We start from the raw sequence: 22271 nt of genomic DNA on the forward strand, positions 1-22271 counted from the left end.
AATGGGATCTTCAAAGTAGGTGCATATTCTAGTTCCCATATTTCATCTATGCGTCCATAATATGTCTGCTTATTCCCATTCGGGTCTGTGGCATCTATGCGGACACCACTGTTTTGGTTGGTACTCCTTTTATCTTAGGCTACTATGTAGAATATGTTCCCATTTATCTCATACCCTTTGTATGTGACGATATGCCGTGATGGTTGCATAGCCAATAAATACAGCTGCTCATGGATGCTCTCATCACCTTGACATTTTTTTCGCAACCAACCACCGAAAGTTTCCATGTGCTTACGCGTAATCCAAGCTTCAGTCTTCCTTGGAAACTCGGATCGTGTCTCAATATATGGATCTACCAAAGAGGAGTTCTGTAGAACTGTGTAGTGCGCTTTATTGAAATAATCATCATACGTACCAATATATGTTTTCCTCCCTAGTGTCCCCTTTCCGCTTAGTCTCCCCTCATGTCTCGATTCAGGAACACCAATCGAGTCAAGGTCAGGAATAAAGTCAACACAGAACTCAATGACCTCTTCTGTTCCATAGCCCTTGGCGATGCTTCCTTCTAGGCGAGCACGGCTATGAACATATTTCTTCAGGACTCCCATGAATCTCTCTAAGGGGAACATGTTGTGTAGGAACACAGGACCGAGAATGAAAATCTCCTTGACTAGGTGAACTAGGAGGTGTGTCATGATATCAAAGAAGGAAGGAGGGAACACCAACTCAAAGCTGACGAGACATTGAACCACATCATTCTGTAGTTTAGCTAGATCAGTTGGATCAATTGCCTTCTGAGAAATTGCATTGAGGAATGCACATAGCTTCACGGTGGCTAGACGTACATTTGGAGGTAGAATTCCTCTTAATGCAACTGGAAGTAATTGCGTCATGAGAACGTGACAGTCATGGGACTTTAAGTTACAGAATTTCTTCTCTGGCACATTTATAATACCCTTTATATTCGAGGAGAATCCAGATGGTACCTTGATGTTGTTTAAGCATTCAAACATGATTTCCTTCTCCTCTTTGCTTAGAGTGTAGCTGGCAGGACGTAAGTAATGGCGTCCATCATCTGTCTTCTCTGGATGCAGGTTGTCTCTTTCTCTCAAACAACGCAGGTCCTGTCGTGCTTCAAATGTGTCCTTAGGCTTTCCATACACACCCATGAAGCCTAGCAGGTTCACACAAAGATTCTTCATCAGATGCATCACGTCGATCGAGCTACGGACCTCTAGGACTTGCCAATAGGGTAGGTCCCAAAATATGGATTTTTTCTTCCACATGGGTGCGTGACCATTAGCGTCGTTCGGAACAGGTTGGCTGCCATGTCCTTTTCCAAAGACGACTTTCACATCATTGACCATATCGAGTACATCCTCACTGGTTCGGTTGCGAGGCTTGGTCAAGTGGTCTGCCTTTCCTTTTAAAATGCATGCCTTTCTTTCTTACGGGGTGATTTGTAGGAAGAAATCGATGATGGCCAAGGTACACGACCTTTCGACATTTTTTCAAGAATACACCTCTAATATCATCGAAGCAGTGTGTGCATGCATTATATCCCTTGTTTGACTGTCCTGAAAGATTACTTAGAGCAGGCCAATCATTGATTGTTACGAACAACAATGCTCGCAGATCAAAGTGTTCCTATTTGTACTCATCCCACACACGTACACCTTCTTTATTCCACAAAATGAGAAGTTCATCAATAAGTGGTCTCAGGTACACATCGATGTCATTGCCAGGTTGCTTCGGGTCTTGGATGAGCACAGGCATCATAATGAACTTCCGCTTCATGCATAACCAAGGAGGAATGTTATAGATACTTAGAGTAACAGGCCAAGTGCTATGACTACTGTTCTGCTCTCCAAAAGGATTGATACCATCTGTACTTAAAGCAAACCTTAAGTTTCTTGCGTCATTTGCAAACTCCGGGAATTCTCTGTTGATTGCTCTCCACTGGGACCCATCAGCAGGGTGTCTCAACATATTGTCTACCTTACGGTCTTCTTTGTGCCATCGTAACAATTTTGCATGTTCTTTATTTCTGAACAGACATTTCAAGCGTGGTATTATAGGAGCATACCACATAACCTTGGCAGGGATTTTCTTCCGCGGACGTTCGCCCTCAACATCACTAGGGTTATCTCGCCTGATCTTATACCGCGATGCATGGCATACCGGGCATGCATCCAATTTCTCGTACTCTTTGCTACGGTACAGGATGCAGTCATTAGGACATGCATGTATCTTCTCGATTTCTAGCCCCATAGGACAGACAACTTGTTTTGCTTCGTAGGTAGTGGCGGGCAATTCATTGTCCTTTGGAAGCATCTTCTTTTGGATTTTTAGTAACTCTCCAAATCCCTTGTCAGATACACCATTCTTTGCCTTCCATTGTAGCAATTCTAGTGCGGTTCCCAACTTTTTCTGCCCTACATCACAAGTTGGGTACAACAATTTCTTGTGATCTTCTAGCATCCACTCGAACTTGATCTTCTCCTTTTCACTTTCACATTCTCTTTGTGCGTCACGAATGACCTGACAAAGATCATCAGCCAGATCATCTTTTGCGGCTACCTCTTCTTCAGCTTCTCCCATTGCAGTATCATTAAAGCATGCACCATCGGGAATAATATCATTGTCGTCCCATTGTTCTTCTTCACCTTCTTCCATTACAACACCGGTTTCTCCGTGCTTCGTTCAACAAATATAGTTTGACATGAAACCCGACTTGAACAAGTGTGAATGAAGAGTCTTTGAGCAAGAATATTCCACCGTATTCTTACATATGGCACATGGGCAGCACATAAAACCGTCGCGTTTGTTTGCCTCGACCGCACGTAACAAAGAATGCACGCCATCAATGAACTCTTGGGAGCGGCGATCAGCATTGTACATCCAATGCCGGCTCATCTGCATTATATGACATAAATACCATATTAAAACCTAGATCATAATTAATTATTTATACAACATGCGTGCCACCACAAAAGGTACAAATTTATGAAAGCATCGCTACAATGTAGACAATCCCAACTACCACTAAAAGAACTAAAGCTAAAATACATTTCAGGAGCACAAGGATTTCGCGACCAATCTCAACTAAAACAGACAGATCCCTCGATTATGCAACATCTTTGGGCTTCTTCGGCTGGATCACTGCCTCATTAGCCACCGTATCTGCCTATTGTGCAAGATATTTTTGCACGAGTTCAACATACTCTTCCTCCCAGTAGAAGCCTGAACATCGTCCACTGCCATCCCACTGAAATTAAAACAAAAAATTAGAACTTTAATCACAACCATCATGAAAATAGGTATAAACTAACCCTAATCATTAAATACGATAAAATAACTCACATTGCGATCTGGACACTTGTAGAAGATATGATCCTTGTTGGGACCCTCCTTCTTCACTCGGTACTCCATCACAATCTTCGTCTCATCACGACACTTGCCGCATGGAATGAGAGGGAGGCCCGGCCTAAGTCGCTTTGGAAACCCATGAGAGGCCGAGGACCCGGAAGCAGTTGTCATCTACTCTCTAAACTCATTTTTAATACACTATAAATTTCTCATTTTATAAACAAATAAAATTAAGAAACTATAAAATTATCTATATCTCTAAACAATGATATTTTTAATGGTCATTGTGTTCTCGTCTTTTACTACGGCAGGTAAGTAATTCACATGATATTTCCGCAAATTAACAGAAGAATAGGAGTGTACACACATAACAATCGATTATCGTTTATATTTATATATATACTACGTTTGGGTACGGTGATTGACAGACTACTGCGACGATATCGGGACGTGTGAATAAATAACCACCCGTACTAGTTGATCTTGCTTATATGATCATCTCAGCGAGCATTTCTCTACCGGACGGCACCGTACTTGGCCACGAAAGAGCTCCAATTCTACGAGGAAGGGAACACGGTCTTCCACGACCGTTGCCGCTCTCCCTCGTAGAATCAAAGCTCCTCCTTAACGTCCGTTACCGCTCGGCAGAGAACATGCTCGCCGAAATGAACACGGTCCGCTAGTTCAACTAGTATGGATTTTCTATAATTTTCTAACTATTTTCTAAGTTTTTCATTTCATAAAAAGTTAAAATAAAAAGTACGGTGATTGACAGACTACTGCGACGATATCGGGACATGTGAATAAATAACCATCCGTACTAGTTGAACTTGCTTACGTGATCATCTCGGCGAGCATTTCTCCACCGGACGGCACCGTACTTGGTTAAGGAAGAGCTCCGATTCTACGAGGAAGGGAACACGGTCTTCCACGACCGTTGTCGCTCTCCCTCATAGAATCAAAGCTCCTCCTTGACGTTCGTTACCGTTCGGCAGAGAACATGCTCGCCGAAATGAACACGGTCCGCAAGTTCAACTAGTATGGATTTTCTATAATTTTCTAACTATTTTCTAAGTTTTTCATTTTATAAAAAGTTAAAATAAAAAGTACGGTGATTGATAGACTACTGCGATGATATCAGGACATGTGAATAAATAACCATCCGTACTAGTTGAACTTGCTTACGTGATCATCTCGGCGAGCATTTCTCCACCGGACGGCACCGTACTTGGTCAAGGAAGAGCTCCGATTCTACGAGAAAGGGAACACGGTCTTCCATGACCGTTGTCGCTCTCCCTCGTAGAATCAAAGCTCCTCCTTGATGTCCGTTACCGCTCGACAAAGAACATGCTCGCCGAGCTAAACACGGTCCGCAAGTTCAACTAGTACGGATTTTCTATAATTTTCTAACTATTTTCTAAGTTTTTCATTTCATAAAAAGTTAAAATAAAAAGTACGGTGATTGACAGACTACTGCAACGATATCGGGACATGTGAATAAATAATCATCCGTATTAGTTGAACTTGCTTACGTGATCATCTCGGCGAGCATTTCTCCACCGGACGGCACCGTACTTGGTCAAGGAAGAGCTTCGATTCTACGAGGAAGGGAACACGGTCTTCCACTACCGTTGTCGCTCTCCCTCATAGAATCAAAGCTCCTCCTTGATGTCCGTTACCGCTCGACAGAGAACATGCTCGCCGAGCTAAACACGGTCCGCAAGTTCAACTAGTACGGATTTTCTATAATTTTCTAACTATTTTCTAAGTTTTTTATTTCATAAAAAGTTAAAATAAAAAGTACGGTGATTGACAGACTACTGCGACGATATCAGGACATGTGAATAAATAACCATCCGTACTAGTTGAACTTGCTTACGTGATCATCTCGGCGAGCATTTCTCCACCGGATGGCACCGTACTTGCCACGGAAGAGCTCCGATTCTACGAGGAAGGGAACACGGTCTTCCACGACCGTTGCCGCTCTCCCTCGTAGAATCAAAGCTCCTCCTTGACGTCTGTTACCGCTCGGCAGAGAACATGGTCGCCGAGATGAACACGGTCCGCAAGTTCAACTAGCTACTTTAACCTTCTTTCATGTAAATATGCAAGCTTGAAGTGATTTTGAGCTCAAATTGCTTACAAATGAAAAAACCACAATAAAGAACCATATATATAGTGAACAAAATGAGATAAGACAATGGTGAAAAATGAGAGTATGAGATTGGTAACCTTTACAACTGAAGAATCGACGGAGAAATCGAAGAAATCGATGGAGGAATCGAAGAATGGATGGAGGAACAATGGAGGGAGGGAGGAAGCAAGAACACTACTGCAGTGAGCTTCAAAATATGCTGAGCTCGGGCTCGGGGAGGAAGGAGACGGCCGGGATATAAAGGGGGACCTTTAGTCCCGGTTGGTGGCTCCAACCGGGACTAAAGGTAACTTTCCAACCCCGGGCGCAGCCACGGCCCGGGAGTAGACCTTTACTCCCGATTGGAGCCACCAACCGGGAGTAAAAGTATACATTTAGTCCCGGTTGGTGGCTCCAACCGGGACTAAAGGTCCCTGCCACCTCTGTCTGGCGCAGTAGCCGTTGGGCAGGGACCTTTAGTCCTGGTTGGAGCCACCAACCGGGACTAAAGGTATCTCTAGTCCCGGGCGCAAAAAATTCCAGAACTAGAGCCTATTTTGACCGATGATCAAAGGTCTGTTCTCTACTAGTGTAATGTATGCACAATTGCATCTAGAATATGTACTGCACCTAATAACTTAAAGGTTACTGAGGTTGCATGAAGATTAAATTCAGCCAAACTGAACTTATGTTTTCTTTCAGAAAAAAAACACCTGCAATGTAAAGAAAATAAATTTTCTAATGTATGCACAAGAGCAAAAACTAATATAAAATTTCTAATGTATGCACACATTGTTCAGACTGGATAAATATATCACCACCTCATTCTTCATGCACGCAGGATTAATACAAATATGAGAGATGAAGTAGTCCCACAAAAATAATGGGATGAACTCATGATGGACCAGAAGAGACTTCCTTTATGTGCCATTAGAAATTTGGTTTTCCCTTGAGTGCCACTGAATAGATTTTACTCTCCCTTGTCTGCCATTTTCAATGGATGGCCATTAACCGAGACTGGAAAAGACCATTTTGCCTCCCCTCCTTGCCTCCTTCTAGATCTCAGAGTCTTCCTTCCCAGCACATCTTCTATGCAAGCTGCACGACTAGACTATTCAACACTCAACGCGAACGCGACAACTTGCACCACCAAGCCTACTACGACGGGTTTGCCCACAACAACCATCACAACAGCGGCGGTGGCATACGTGGCACTCCTGGTAAAATGGAAATGGAGATCACCAAGCTGCTCAACTCACGGCACCACTAGCCACTATCCATCGCCTCGCTGCCCACGATCTACGACTAGAGGTACAGCCTCCAGGCCACCTAGAACCGGCGCCATGGAAGGCCAGCTATGGCCTCACCAAGCTGCTCTCTCGCGTCAACAAGGTCAAGGTCGCTGCCCGATCTCCTCCACGTACAGCTAGATATCGCCTCCACCGCTCTACCCACCACGTGAAAAACAGTTTACAGCAATGGCACAATTTTTTTTGTAGGGGCGGCTGGTGATGGAGCCACCCCTACAGTGGAGTGCTAGAGACCCACGAGACCAGCCGCCCCTACAAATAAAACAGTAGGGGCGGCTGGTGATACGAGCCGCCCCTACAAATGGGTCTAATTTGTAGGGGCGGCTCACTCACCGATCGTCCCCAGTATTGTTATTTGTAGGGGCGGCCGATGATTGAGCCGCCGCTACAAATTCCCACCGTACAGTACCGAGTCACCCCAGGTATCTGCTCCGCCCGCCCTAAAAAATCAGCCAGTACAGGTAGGACCCGACCAAACCCACGAGTCGCTCGGCCGAGCACAGAGAGCATCCAAGACGCCGCCGCCCAACCCTAACCCTAAGTCCGCCGCCGCTGGCCCCACCTCGGTGGCAGAGGACTCCACCGTGTTCGGATCCGACTCCGAGGCCGCCTACGACTCTGACGCGGACCACCGTCCCGCGTCCTGGAAGGCGGTGGCAGCGTCGTCGCCCTCGTGCAAGCCCAGGAGCCCCAGGCCGCGCTCCTGCTCCGGCTTCTGCTCCCGCTCCCCGGACGCCGCCTCGTTCTCCGACGTCGCGGCCTCAGATGCCGACGCCGACGCCGACCCTACCGCCGGAGACGACGCTCTGGATCTCTGGCCTCCGGATCTCCTCCCCTTGCTCGACGACGGCCCAAATCTGCCCATAGCCGCAGCTCTGAAGGTGGAGCTTCATCTCCTAGGTGAGTGCCTGGCGGACCCTGTCTCCCTCTTCCTAACTCTCCCTCACCCTCACCCTCTCCCTCTCCCTCTCCCTCACATATCGATCCTGGTGGGGCTTCTTCCGCAGAGGCAGCTATTGTGGAGCTCAGATCTGCTCAAAATTCTTTCAAAATGGGTATCTCACTGCTCTCAAGGTCTGTCTATCTTTGCCATCCAGTTAACATAGTTATACTGTCGATATTATGAAGTCTGAATTTCCACTACAATTGTTTAATCCGTACACATTGTTCGGACAGCTATTGTGGAGCTCAGATCTTTGAAATTTATGGTCTTGGTCAAGAAGTTGTTGATCTTGCCTTCTGTGGAAGTGTATCAAAAATTGGAGGTCTCACACTTGACGAGGTAGTTAAAATCAAGTAGCAAATTCCACAAAAATTGTCTAGTATTCCTATCTGCCCTTTTTTCCACTTTAGCTCTTTTTTTTCTGGCGCACTGTTTAGAAGGCCTCTCCCCTCTCCTGTAGTTGATTTACGTCTTATATCTTTGTGACTTACTAACACTTCTAGCACTATCCTTGTAAAGCTGGGTAGAGAGACCTTATCATTCTGGGTGAAGGCATTCTCTGAAGATACTGCGAAGAGGCTAGAAAACTTTGGATTTATCCAATCCAGACCTGGAGGTAGTGTCTATCCTATAACTCATGCTAAATTTTATGTTTTGGATGCATGTAACCTGGCGTTTTCTTACAGGACTACATTGTTTTATCATGATGTGGTTTTTTCATGATCTTATCTGGTTTTGGTGTGGTATTGTATGCTATAACGCATACTGTTGCATCACTAGTTTGTGAATTGTGATTTAAGTTTATTTCAGCTTTCCTAGAGATTTATCAACAAAGAAGTGTCTCCGTGCCTCATCCTGTCATGTAGCATGACAATTTTAAGCTGTACTCTAGCACATTTATTTTACTTGTGGAGATCTCTCTCCAGCAGTACTGCCTAGAATCAACTGCATAGCTACGCTTCTTTTAGTCTAGATTTAATGCCACCTTCTATCTTTCCCTCAAACATACTATCTTCTAGTTAGTACAGCATAGTACTTGTTAGACGACATGCCTTGGGCCTTGTGGCCCAGGTATAGTCGCCAGGCAATGTGCCTTGGACTCCAAGTCTGGCATGTATTGTAGATTGACTTGTATTTGGTCAGGGATATCAGAGGACGGCTCTGTTTCTATAAGCTGTCCCTGTCCCTACCTATATATATATACATGTACCATGTATCTCTCTAATCAATATATTAATTCTTGCCGTATACTCTGGTTTCAGTACTGAATTATGTTTTTCTTTTGAATAGGTGAATACCATGCGAATAATCCTGAGATGACCAAGCTGCTGCACAAAGCAATTCGTGAGAAAAGAGATAATGCGTACACTGTCTACCAACAACACATGAAGCTATTGCAATTGCAATGAATAGAATAGGTGGAAAATCTAACTCAGGAGAAGGTGGTGAGGTGGGTCATATAAATTCCTTTACAACATAGCTGATTATCTCTGTCAGGCTTTTCAAGTGGAATCTGCAACACAGAATTGCTTATGGACTTGTCATTTTGCACAGGATCCAATCCGTTGGAATCCCCTCACAGATGTTGTAGAGGTTATTCTTCAACACTTCCTCATCTCAAAGGTCTTCAGAATGGTGACACAGCCACAAGTGCCATTAAGCAGGTGGATTATCATAGTTCATTTCTTTTCAAGCATTTCTCAACTTTACTTTTTTTTGTGCTATCTGGTTCTTTCTCCTTTACCTTATACTATATATATGAATTATAATCAATGCAAGTGTTACCATGACTTGCTACATTGGGAGAGGGTAGTACTTAGGGTGGATGGTGGATTCAGGAGTGGTCAAGATGTTCTTATGGCTGCTGCTATGGGGGCTGATGAATATGGCTTTGGTTCTGTAGCTATGATAGCTACTGGGTGTGTCATGGCACGCATTTGCCACACAAATAATTGCCCAGTTGGAGTGGCTAGTCAGGTAGTAACAACACAAGTTATTTTATCTTCCTCTTATTGGACTACCTCTTACATTCTTTGCTCTTGTAGAGAGAAGAGTTTCGTGCAAGGTTTCCTAGTGTTCCTGGTGATCTTGTTAACTACTTCCTCTTTGTTGCCGAGGAGGTATGTCATGATTCTCATTATTGATGTTGTTTGTCTTAGCCTTGCAGATCCTGAGGTAGTGTTTTTGATAAGTTCTCTTAGTTACATGGACTAACTTGACTAATGGTTGTCCACTAAACATGTTTTTCCTGTATCATCAATCAAAGCAACTCATCATTCCATGTTCATGAAACTAGAACTGTATTTATGGTCCATGCACAACTTTAACCTGTCTAAAATGAAGTGTGGTTGCTAGGAACCCAAGTTTTATCTGCTTGGAGCACCATTATTTATATTATCTAATTTGCAGATAGCTGATGCGATTGAGAATGAGAAGGAAGTTTCCAAGGCGTTTCAAATCTATAATGTCGATAGAGCTGTCTGTGGTCGGGTAGCAGGTGTGTCTGGAGAAGAATAAGAGCTCATAGTATTATTTACTTGACTACATTCATTTTTAGTCTTCGCAAAGCATCTGAAAACTTGTCTCAGATTTGCTTATCAAGCCTGACCAACGCCCATCCTACATGTAGTTCAGACACAGATAAGTCATGCTGGAGTTGTGCATGAGAAATATATGTTCTGGTCGAATTTGAATTGTAAATTTAAATTTTTTGGCAGAAAATGATTTGTAGGGGCGGTTGGTACTGTAGCCGCCCCTACAAATCGATTTGTAGGGGCGGCTGGTGTTCCCAGACCGCCCCTATAAATCAATTTGTAAGGGCGGCTACAGTACCAACCGCCCCTATAAATAGATTTGTAGGGGCGACCTGAGAACCGCCCCTACAAATGCATGATTTGTAGAGACCCTTGCGTAGGGGCAGCTGGGCAAACCGCCCTTACACAGCCTCTAGAGCCACCCCTAAAAATCATATTCCACGTAGTGACCTCCACGCGGAAGGGCATCACATGGGCCCAACTCTTCAGTACAAGGAAGGGCAAATATGGCATTACAAACAAAACGTGATTCTACCAATAGCATCTAGCGGTGAAAAATTAACATAATGGCACCGAAGGGATGCGGAATTTTATCTAGTGGCACGAATTTGAATGGCACACTTGAAAACTGTTAGACGTGTATATATTTAGGGGTCTAATTATAATTGTACTGAGCTTCTTGCAACTATATATATGAAAGTCAACCCTGTCTAATGGAGTGAGGTGTTATCTCTATTCTTTCTAGAGAAACACTACAAATTTTAGTGGCATACAAGAGAATTGATTCTATCTAGAATGGGTTGATCCATCAAACCAAACACCCAGGAAGGAACAGGAGAGACAGGATATTATTAGACAGGATAGTATTAGGAGGTAGTTCATATGCAAATCTTGTATCATGGTATAACACAATGAATTATGTGGTTAGTTTAAGATTTTGTAAAAGGCATTCCTAACAGGTTTCCAAATTTCAAAATAGGCCATTAGCATTTCCGTGAAATCTAAATGTACTTGTAATGGTAGTTTAGCCATGTTGCAACATTCACCAATTATGGAAATAATATTTACACTCCATTAAGAAAACTGATGTTCCTTTACCAGCAGCACTTTAATACGAGTCCAATGACACATTGGAAAATATATGATAGTTCTACAAAAATCAAAAGTGGCAAAAGTGATGTTAGTGGTGGGGCAAGAGATAAAATATTGACATGGGAAAGAACAATGTCCTTGATTAGATATGGACCCCACATTCATTCCTATAATAAGCCATTTCATCAGTAAGTAAAAGGTTTACTCAATCTGTAATCTCTCCCTCTCTCTATGCTTGTGGATTTAGTATTGGTTGAATCCTTATAAAAAAAGAAGTCTATCTCTGATCTCAGCCTATGATCTTGGTTAGCCATTCTAATATATATCCCATATTTATCCTATATATAGGATCCAGCCACCATAACAACACCAAATAGAAACACTTCAGAAGAAAAAAAGATATACCTAGAGGAGGAGTTTTTATAAGTTGTCCATATAGGTTAGAGCCACCTACAAAAGAGAATACAATAATAAGCAACCATACATTTCCACAAGAAAAGAATATGAAGTGCATGGGCAACTTACGTTCCTAAAATGTATTTTTGTTTCCACCAAAAGGAGAATAAGTTTGCAAATAAACTCTGCAACAGCAACTGCAACAACAACTTCAGTTTCTTCCAAAGTCTTCACTAGTTGTTTTTTGTGCAACTGTAGCAGCAACTTCAGTTTCTTCCGAAGTCCTCATTAGTTGTTTTTTGTGGTTTCTTATCACTATAAGGTACAATTTTACCATCTTGGCCCTTCCCTTTTCTTACCGCCATCATCTTGTTCACTCTGAATGTGAAGACAGCATCAACCTTTGATCTATCTGAGTCCAGGCGGCACGTCCAATCCTCCACATATTCCTCTACAATCGCCTTGAAGTGAGCATCAGGATCTTTAAGGTCATGGGAGCAGCAAGCACTGTAGATGCCTGATAAAAAATGTGCTATAACTTATAAAATCACGGAAACTCTCTGAGTCATCATTTGACCAAAGTTTATGGAACTCTGTAAAATAAGGAACGTGGTGCTGACCATTAACCTGGTGAGCCTTATGGTGAGCACTGGACATAACCATCATGATACGTTGTTTTAGGAATAATTCTGCATATGTGAGAAAATCTTTTTCTATGGCCTCTATCAACTTTTCTAAAACTGTAAACTTTTGTGGAGGTTTGGTGATAATGAAAATATTCTCATTTATTACCTCAATATCATCAATACTGAAACCGCCATTCCAAGAGAAACCATCTTGTGTTTCATGAGGATAAACCATATAATGCCCTGCAACACCAAGGTATAATCTGGTGTAGGATTATATATGGTATTTCTTTTGTGGCCATAGACTTTCATTACTTCCACAGAACATTTTTCTTTTAGATATTCTCTCAACCATTGGTGCCTGCAACGACAACAGCATTTGTCAATACATATCCCTATAATATGTCTTTCAGGAGCTTACATAAGTTGGTGTTGTGCACTTACTTCACAGGATATTCAAGGATTTTCAAAGTAAGCTTAGGCTCTGATTCCATTTGTAAGGACTGCTTCACGAATGATCTTGCGGCTGTCTTCAAACTCTTCTTTAGCCTGTTGCACCAGAAATAAATCTTGAGCATCCAATGGAATAAATTGGCTCATGGAAATGAAGCAAAAAAAATGTCACTTGGAAGGGCAGGCCTAGTGCAGTGGTGAGAGCTGTCTCACTGAGTCACCAGGTCGCGAGTTCGAAGCAGTCTCTCCACAGATTTTACAGGGGGAAGCCTTGCCTCGGTTTTTTCCTTCCCCATACCCCACTCATGTGGGAGCCTCCGGCACTGGGTCTGCCCCTTTTTTTAGTTATTGCACACAGTCATAGCAAGGCGTGGTGAAAATTCTCAAATGTGTGAATAGGGTGCATGTAATACATAGGAGGATGTACCACTGCTATGAATCCCTTTCAGGTGGCAATGATAATATGGTTGGCTTTCTCCATGACATACAAACCAAATCATTTTTAATGATTATAAGCATTGGTCTTTCGGAAAACAATAAGGATGAGCATTAGGGACATATAGAAGAATACACATACGTGTTAAGGAAACCTCTTGAATCCTTCTTCCACTTTCTCATTCTGGTCAATGGTCGCCATCTCAATAAAGGATCTCCCCCCTTCAGGAACATATATAAACCCCCAAAATCATATTTTACAAGGATACAAAGCAAATAAATGCAATGCAATGTGTGGTGGGCTGGGGGAGTGAACTTTACCTCTTCTACTGTGGTGGCAGCAGGAATTTGATGGATCCATGGTATTCCTTGCATATCCTTCCCATGCTTCTCAGATTCTGATGTTGCACTTCCTTTCAAGTAATGCTTCTTATATGCATGCTTATATATTCTTGTGGGGGAAGAAGATTCAGATTATTCTTTGCTTTCTTTTCTTTCTTATCCTTCTTATCAAGGAGGAGGTGGGTCTAGATCTCTGTCCCTTTCATAAAACAGTAAGTAAGCTTCACACCGAAGAACATCATCTAGAGTGAAGACACTGACTGAACGATCATCAGTAAAAATCCAATCCTGCCCACATCTCACATAAGCAGTATAATGACCTAGTTTAGATGTTATTGTGTGATGCTAGGCAACGTCAATGAGATGGTATTTGGTTCTGTTGAGGTCCTTGGAGCTGCACATAATAAGAAATAGTGATGATCACATTAACTTTAAGAACCTTTGCTGCCAATAAAAAATGCAGGTTGAATGGTAAAAGGAAAACATATTTAGTAAAATTGGAAAACATATTACCTTGGGTCCATGAATTTATGTATATCAAGCACTTCCTCAAATCTCACGTGCCCATTCACTCTATTATTCACTCCATTCCAACTTGCTTCTCTTTGCATGTATCCATGTCTTCCTTGTCTTCGGTGATGTGCATCCATGCACAAGTGCACGTGCAAAGGTGCATGTAGCCACATCTTGCGCAGGTGCCTGAAGCATGCTCGATGGCACCGGCTGGATGGTCGTCGCCGCCGGATCCTCGATCGGCCATGTGCTGACTCATCGTCGTCACCGGCTCCGTCGTCGTCGTCCCGATGGCCCTTCCCTTGCTGTCGGCTCTAGGCTCGAAAGAGTCCTTCGATGGTGAAGCTCTACGACTGCTCCATGTTGTCCTTGGCCGCCGTCGTCTTGCCGCTGTCCGCTCATCACTTCCAGCGCTGTCTCCGGCAGCCTCATCGTCGCCTCCATCGGCTCACCGTCGGGCACAGATTGGATCTCCTTTGGTTCCAGCTCCTCCCTCACCCATGCGATGTGTGTGACGTGCATGCATGGATGCAATCTGGGAAACAAAGTGGGAGTGAAGGATCAACCTATGGTGCCAATGAGGGTGGACGGTGGCACCATGGCTTCCTGGCCTTGCTCGCTGGCTCTGGCTTGCCTTCGGTGCGGTTGAGGGTCGTCGTCGAGCTGCTACGGGTCTCCAACTCGAGGATGTCGGATGAGCTTCAAGCTTCTGCCTCCGTGGGAAATTAAAGTATTAGCCCTCGATGTGAGGGAGTCAGGGGCCTTATTATTATATAGGCCGAAGGCTAGGGTACGCGGCTGTGTTGGCCCCTAGATCTCTCAACAGGTGAGCTGACCGCTCACCGACGTTAGCAACCACACACTATGGTTAGAGGTAAAAGAAGGGAAAGAGAACAGAGCGCGCACACACACGGCACAAACACCAACGTTGACCGTAGCTCTGCAGAGGAGATAGCAAAACTGAACTCGCTCCCTTTACTGAGTTACAGTGGGAAGCTATAAATACAACTCTACCCATCTAATTTCTAGTGCACAGACATACCAGGCTGTCATGCTGCTACAGTGACTAGATGTGATAGCAGGGCTAACTTTGGCGTTAGTCCCTGCTGTGGCTACAGTATGGCAGGAGAGCCTTTCGGTGCCTGTCCCTGTCGCGGCTATAGTGCAGCAGCAGGGAGCCCTTTCGGCGTCTGCCCCTACCGCGCGTTCACACAGGGAGCAACAGATTACTTTATAATTCTTTCCCTAATTCTGCTGCTAACCCTAGAACCTCCACCATATCGATAATCTTCTTCAGCTCCATGAACCGAAGATGGCCGAGCGGCTTAGTGAGGACGTCCGTGAGTTGCCGACCAGTTTCGATGAACTCGATGACGATCTACCCTCCATCGATACAGTCCCTAAGGAAGTGGAACTTAATGTCGATGTGCTTGCTCCAGTCGTGGAGAACCGGATTCTTCGTGAGGGCGATGGTGGGCTGGTTGTCCACCATTAATGCTGGTGGGTGAGCTTCCACACCGGTCAGCTCGCCCAATAGCCGGTGCAGCCACATAGGTTGGCACGTCGCTATGGCCGCCGCCACATACTCTACGTCGCACGTGGACAGCGCCACCACCTTCTGTTTCAGCGACAGCCATGAGATTGGAGCTGACCCGAGGAAGACGAGCATGTCAGAGGTGCTCCGTCGTCTGTCGATGTCCCCCGACGCATGTCTACATCGCTGAACACAGTGAGCTACAGCCCACTTCCGTCGGTCTTGGGGAAGACGATCCCCTGATCCACCATCCCATTGATGTAGCACAGCAGCCGCTTCACCGCGCCCCAGTGATCCTCTCGGGGATCCTCCATGAAGCGGCTGACGTAGCCCACGGCGAACGCAATGTCCGGCCTCAGGTGGACTAGGTAGCGTAGACCGCCGACGATGCTCCGGTAGAGTGTTGCATCTACCTTCATCATGGTACTGGCCTTCGTCAGCTTCAGCCACTCCTCCATCGAAGTCACCCACGGCTTGCACTCAGCCATGTTGCTTTGCTCCAATAGCTTCGAGGCATATGCGCTCTGACTGAGCGTAAGCGCCTCCTTCCCCTATCTCCCCTCAATGCCGAGGTAGTAGGAGAGTGCACCGAGATCGCTCATTCAAAAACGAGCCGCCATCTCATGCTTGAAGCTGTCGATGTCCCCCGCACACGCACCGGTGACGATCAAGTTGTCCACGTACACGCCGACGATGAGCTCCTCCTTCTCCCATCGCCGCGTGTAGAGTGCATGCTCGGTTGCGCACCGTGTGAACCCAAGCTCACCCAGCGTGGAGTCAAGCTTAGCATTCCACGCTCACGGGGCCTGCCGTAGCCCATAGAGCTCCTTGCACAGTCGGAGCACCCTGTGCCCCGCTCCCTTGACGACGAAACGTAGAGGTTGCCTGACAAAAACCGTCTCCACTAGCTCGTCGTTGAGGAAGGCCAATTTTACGTACAGGTGATGGACGTGCCAGTCCTTCGCTGCTGCCAAAGCCAGCCGAAGTCAATGCTCTCGCGCTGGACAAAGCCTCGGGCGATGAGGCGGGCCTTGTGCTTGACAATGGCGTCGTGTTCGTCCCGCTTGACCTTATACACCCACTTCATGCTGATCAGATGGCATCCTAGAGGTGGATCGATGAGCTCCCAAGTCTTGTTTTCCTCGATCACCTTCATGTCCTCCAGCATCGCCCGTCGCTAATTTGCATCACGCTCGGCCAACGCGAACGTGGTTGGTTCCTCTACACTGACGAGAAGCAGCTTTGGGTCATTGAGTAGCCGACTCGCTAGGCCTGAGGACCCTATGCCGTCGATGATGTCATCTAGCCTACGGAACCGCACCTCCTCACCGTCGTGGAAAGCATCCACAGACTCAGTGATATCGCTTGGAGGTGAGGTGAACTCGATCGACGTTGACGGAGTCCCCTGTTCCACCGGAGTGGTCGGCACAGCACCTGGAGTGCTTAGCATCCTGGCTGCAGTGCTCAGCACTACTCCTAAACCGCTTGTCACCACTCCTAGAGTGGTCGGCACCCCTCCCGGAGTGCTCGGCACCAGTCTTGGAGTGGTCGGCACCACTGTAAGACCTCTTGGCTCCACTAGGGGAGCATTCGGCACCCTTCTTGGAGTGGTCGGCGCCACTATAGGACTGCTTGGCGCCACTCCTAGAGTGCTTGGCACCGCCACAGGAGTGCTCAGCTCTGTTGCTGGAGTGGTCGGCACCTCCTCTCCAGCGTCTCCACTACCATGGATGACCAAGTGCTCGACGACAAAGGTCCTAGTGAAGCCGCCAGCTTCCCCCGTGCCCGGACTGTCCCAGTCCCAGGCCGCCTTCTCGTCAAACACGACGTCACGCGAGACAACCACCTTACCTCCACGTGGGCCGTAGAGCCGGTACGCCTTGGTACCTTCCGCGTAGCCTAGGAGCACCATCGTTGTGCTTATGTCCTCTAGCTTGGTGAGGACCGACTTTGTCTTCCTGACATGGCCGATGCAGCCGAATGTCCGGAGAAAGGATACGTTCGGCTTGCGCCCATACCAAGCTTCGAATGACGTCACTCCCTTCAGGGCCTTTGTGGACGCGCGGTTGAGGATGAACACCGCCGTGGTCATCGCCTCACCCCAGAACCTTGCTGGCATGCTCTTGGCCTTCATCATGGATCGAGCCATGCTGACCACCGTCTGGTTCCGCCGCTCCACCACGCCTTTAAGTTGTGGCGAGTACAGCGTGGTGTGGTGTTACACCATACCCTGATCCGCGCAGTATGCAGCGAACTCCATCGAAGTGAATTCGCCACCGCGATCAGTTCGCAGCACGCGTAGCTTCTTGCCGCTCTCCGCCTCCGCGTGTGCCTTGAACTTCTTGATCGCCTCTGCCGCATCGTCATTGCTCGTCAGGAGTTACAGCCACATATAGCGACTACAATCATCCACAATCAGGAGAAAGTACCGTCGACCACCGTTGGTGGCTGGCGTGATTGGCCCGCAGAGATCGTCATGGACGAGCTCGAGAGCGTCCGCCGCGCGATACTTGGCCGCCTTTGGGATTGACAACCTCCTCTGCTTCCTGGCTAGGCAGCTGTCACATAGCTCGCCTATGTGCGACGTCGCCATCAGGAGAGTGGCCTCATCATCCTCATCAGCCAACGCTAAATGAGCCTCAGTCTTCTTCTCCTGCTTACGATTTGGGTACTCCTTTACCTAATGGTCCGTCTTCCCGCAGCGCCGGCAGGCGTTGGGGTCAACCTTCTTCTTCTCCAAATAAGCCTTGCTGCGGCGCTTGCCATTGCCACCGCAGCTAGAGGAGGCTTTCCTAGAGTTCCTCTGGGCAGCCCACTCCTCCTCTATCAGCAGCAGCTTACCGTTGTCCGTCGTTGCTGTGGCCTGCTCCATGCGCTCGTCCACCGCCTACAGATGGTCTGTCACATCCTCAATAGTGAGGGTGAACAAGTCTAGCATCGTCTCTATGGAGAGAGCGATCTGGAAGTACTTCACTGGCACGGAGTGGAGGTACTTGTAGACCGCCTCTTTTTCGTCGATGGTGATGCCATGGCTCCTCAGCTTGCTGATAATCGACTGTAGGCGGAGGGAGAAGTCCACCACTGATTCACCATCCTTGAACTTGAGGTTGGTGTACTCCTGCTTCAGCAGCTGGGCCGTCGCCTTCTTTGCGCGGTTGGAGCTGACGCGCATCGCTGCAATGGCCTCACACGCCTCCTTAGCAGAGTTCTTCGCCCCCAAAGGCTCCCTGTACTCCGCTAGCACAGCAGCGAGGATTGCCTCCAACGCTGACATGTCATCTTCTTCGTTGTCGGTGCCCTTGTCAATAGTATTCTAGAATCGTCGGGCTCTAAGCTTGACATTCATGATTACCGCCCACTCACCATAGTTGGTGCGAGTCAGTGTCGGCCAACTGGTGCCGCTGACCTCCCGCACCATGCGCACGACGACCTCCTATCGTGGGTGGGCAGCCACAGCAGCGCCGCTGATGTCGTCTATCTCCCAACCGTCCGTCATCACCAACGGTTAGTCCGACGACGGCGTTTATACGGCTCTGATACCACTTGTTGCCCCTTGGATCTCCCAACGGATGAGGCGACCACTCACCGGCGTTGCCGACCACACACTATGGCTAGAGATAGAATAAGGGAGGGAGAATAGAGCGCGCACACACATCACAAACACCATCGTTGGCCGGAGCTCTGCAAATGAGATGACAAAATTGAACTCGCTCTCTTTACTAAGTTACGGTAGAAAGCTATAAATACAGCTATACCCATCTAATTTCTAGTACACAGACATGTCAGGTTGCCATACTGCTACAGTGACTAGATGTGACAGCAAATGAGCCTTTCAGTGTCTGCCGCTACTGTAGTTACAGTGCGACAGCGGAGCCTTTCTACGTCTGCTCTTGCCGCGGCTACAATGCAGCAGTTAAAAGCCTTTCCAGCGTCTGTCCCACCGCGAGCAGCGTATCACTTTACAGGCTGCCCCGTGTGGGTCATCGACCGGCGCCGCCTCCGATCCAATCCTTTGAACGAGAATATCTCTAGGCAGTCGTTTACTTGCTTGCCGGTCAAGATGATCATCTCTATCCAGAATCCCGGTAGCTATCCTACCCAGATGAGTCGTAGTAAGGTCCCAACGTACAGGGGAGAGTCTGGTGGGTTGTACGTTTTTTTTTTTCGCCTGGTTGTACGTTTATCTCCCGGCCGCAAGGGATAAACGTGCCAAGTCTCAACAGCCGCCCCGCAACGAGGGCCTCTAGAACCTGCCGCATGTGTCCAAAATCTTCTAGAGCTTGCTGGCTATACCGCGGTGCCGGTCGTATCACGTACGGCCGACGGATACGTTTATACACGTTGGCTTGGAGGCGTATCTGTATGCGCTAGTTGCCCGGCTCGATCGAGGTCACGTACCAGCCCATGCAGTTGCTAGTTTCTTAATTTCCTTCATGCACGCACGCACACATACATGCATCTTGATTCTGTTGTTTCTAACTGGTGATGACGTGAGCTCCATGCAAAAATGGTTAGCTAGCTTCCCTTCTTCCTCCTACTCGGGTCCGGTTCATTCACGATCTGATATGATGGACTCCAATATTCCATGACCATGATCACGAACTGCTAGGGTACTACCGGCCGGGCTGACCAGTGGGCCAAGCCGTGACGTCGTTCGCTGACTTGCGTATACGGCGCGCGTACGTATATATCTCGCTCAGATGCAGCCGGCAAGGGTACGAGCAGGCTCCGTATTCTATCCAGCTTCAAGTACCCGGACGCCGTACGTGACAGCCGTCTCGTTGCATGCTCGATCGGACTCTTTTTCCATGCATGCGCCTGAAAACATGAGCGTTTAGCCATGTTCAGGCTTGAGGCTCTAGCCCTTTATTACTCTCATTTAGCTCTATGATTTATGTTCGTATACAACTCACCAAGTATGAACATTTCAGCCAAAATATCATCAAACAAAATGCGACTGTTCTCTCGCTAGCGCGCTGCTCTTTGCCCCTCACATCCAATAGAATTTCACTTTAAATAGCTACTCCCTCCGTCCCAAAATATATATCGTTTTCGCTTCAAAAAAACAAATTTGACAAAACATATATTAAAAAATATTAATATTTATGGTATATAATTGGTATTATTGGAAAGATCTTTGAATCTAGTTTTTTAATAAATTTATTTAGAGATACAAATGTTGCACGTATCTTCTACAAAACGAGTCAAACTTGCGGCACGGAAACAAAAAATGACAAATAATTTAGGACAGATAGAGTATTTGGCAAATGTTGGAGACATCCTAACTACTTGAATTTGATCAAGCTGATCATGAACCTCCTTCGCCATAAATCTTTGCCTGAGCTCCACCAATGCAACCACCATTTGTATTGGCATTGGACTCGAATTCAAATCAGCTTGAGGGGCGCAACTCACCGTAGTGGCATCTCTACAAATGCTTGCAGAGGAGAGGTGGCAGTTGCCCTGAGACAAATGTGTATGCCATAAGCATATCTCCTAACAAAATGGCTTGTCTGGGTCATATACTATGTTGCAACTTGCAAAAAAATTCCATAAATCTTGAAGTTGCCTACGTACACTCCAATTTTCATAGAATCCCGCACTGAAGTTTTTGGATGGAGCTTTAAACCTGGGTTGACATGTTCTACCACATGAAATCTAATTAATTTAGAGCTGACATCTTACTGCATTGCTATAGAAATTGTAATAGGGTAGACTATTTTCTAGCAATTAATACAAGGCCACAAAAATGAGTGGCGTATTACTCCTGATCAAAAGGAACCTCCCCCGGTATATCCATTTCACTATAAATTACTCTTAATAAAATACAAATCATACAAGAAAAGTTCACCTGTATCAACAAAGTCTAGTGTCACAAAGTGGGTTATTTTTGCGAAAATATTTTGCCAAGTCTAAGATTCCTTTTGGCAAAAACTTTTCAAGTTAACGCTTGGACCATCATCGTTCAATTTAAGGCAGGCAAGTTATATACATTCTACAAAATCGATATGATTTAATATATTTAAAAGTATCTATAAAGATTATAGTTTTATTTGCATTTTAAATATGTTATAAAAAATTCTCGCAAAAAAGTTAACAAAAAAGTTATATGATAAAGGTCAATTTTATATGACCAAGCCATGTAAAAATGAATGATGGGGATTTCAGTTTCAGACGGTTTGCTACACTTCTCAACCGTCACCAGCGGCCCATTTGTATCGCTCAATTTCAAATCAAATTATAAAGTCAGAACGACTTGTACCTGTAATTCAGAATGGAGCGAGTATTTTTGTACTACCAACACAAAATTCCAATTGATTTCCAGCAGAACTGCAGCCATGTCAGTCTGTTAGCTTGTTGGTTTCAGCCAGAGCTTATCAGCCATGATATAGTATTTTTCTCTCACAATAAACCAGCACCGGTCAGACTTATCAGCCCAAAAACCAACCGAGTACTTGTATCGCTCGAGCAAATCTGATTTATGGGTCTTTTGATCATGGACAATTGGATTTTGGTCTTTTGGTTTGAACGTGAATGGTGGAGCCGATCCGATCCGCGCGCCTGAAAATTCGACAAGGTCTACCCAAGTG

This window comes from Miscanthus floridulus, chromosome 1 (genome assembly GCF_019320115.1).
Source record: "Miscanthus floridulus cultivar M001 chromosome 1, ASM1932011v1, whole genome shotgun sequence".
NCBI classification, from domain to species: Eukaryota; Viridiplantae; Streptophyta; class Magnoliopsida; order Poales; family Poaceae; genus Miscanthus; species Miscanthus floridulus.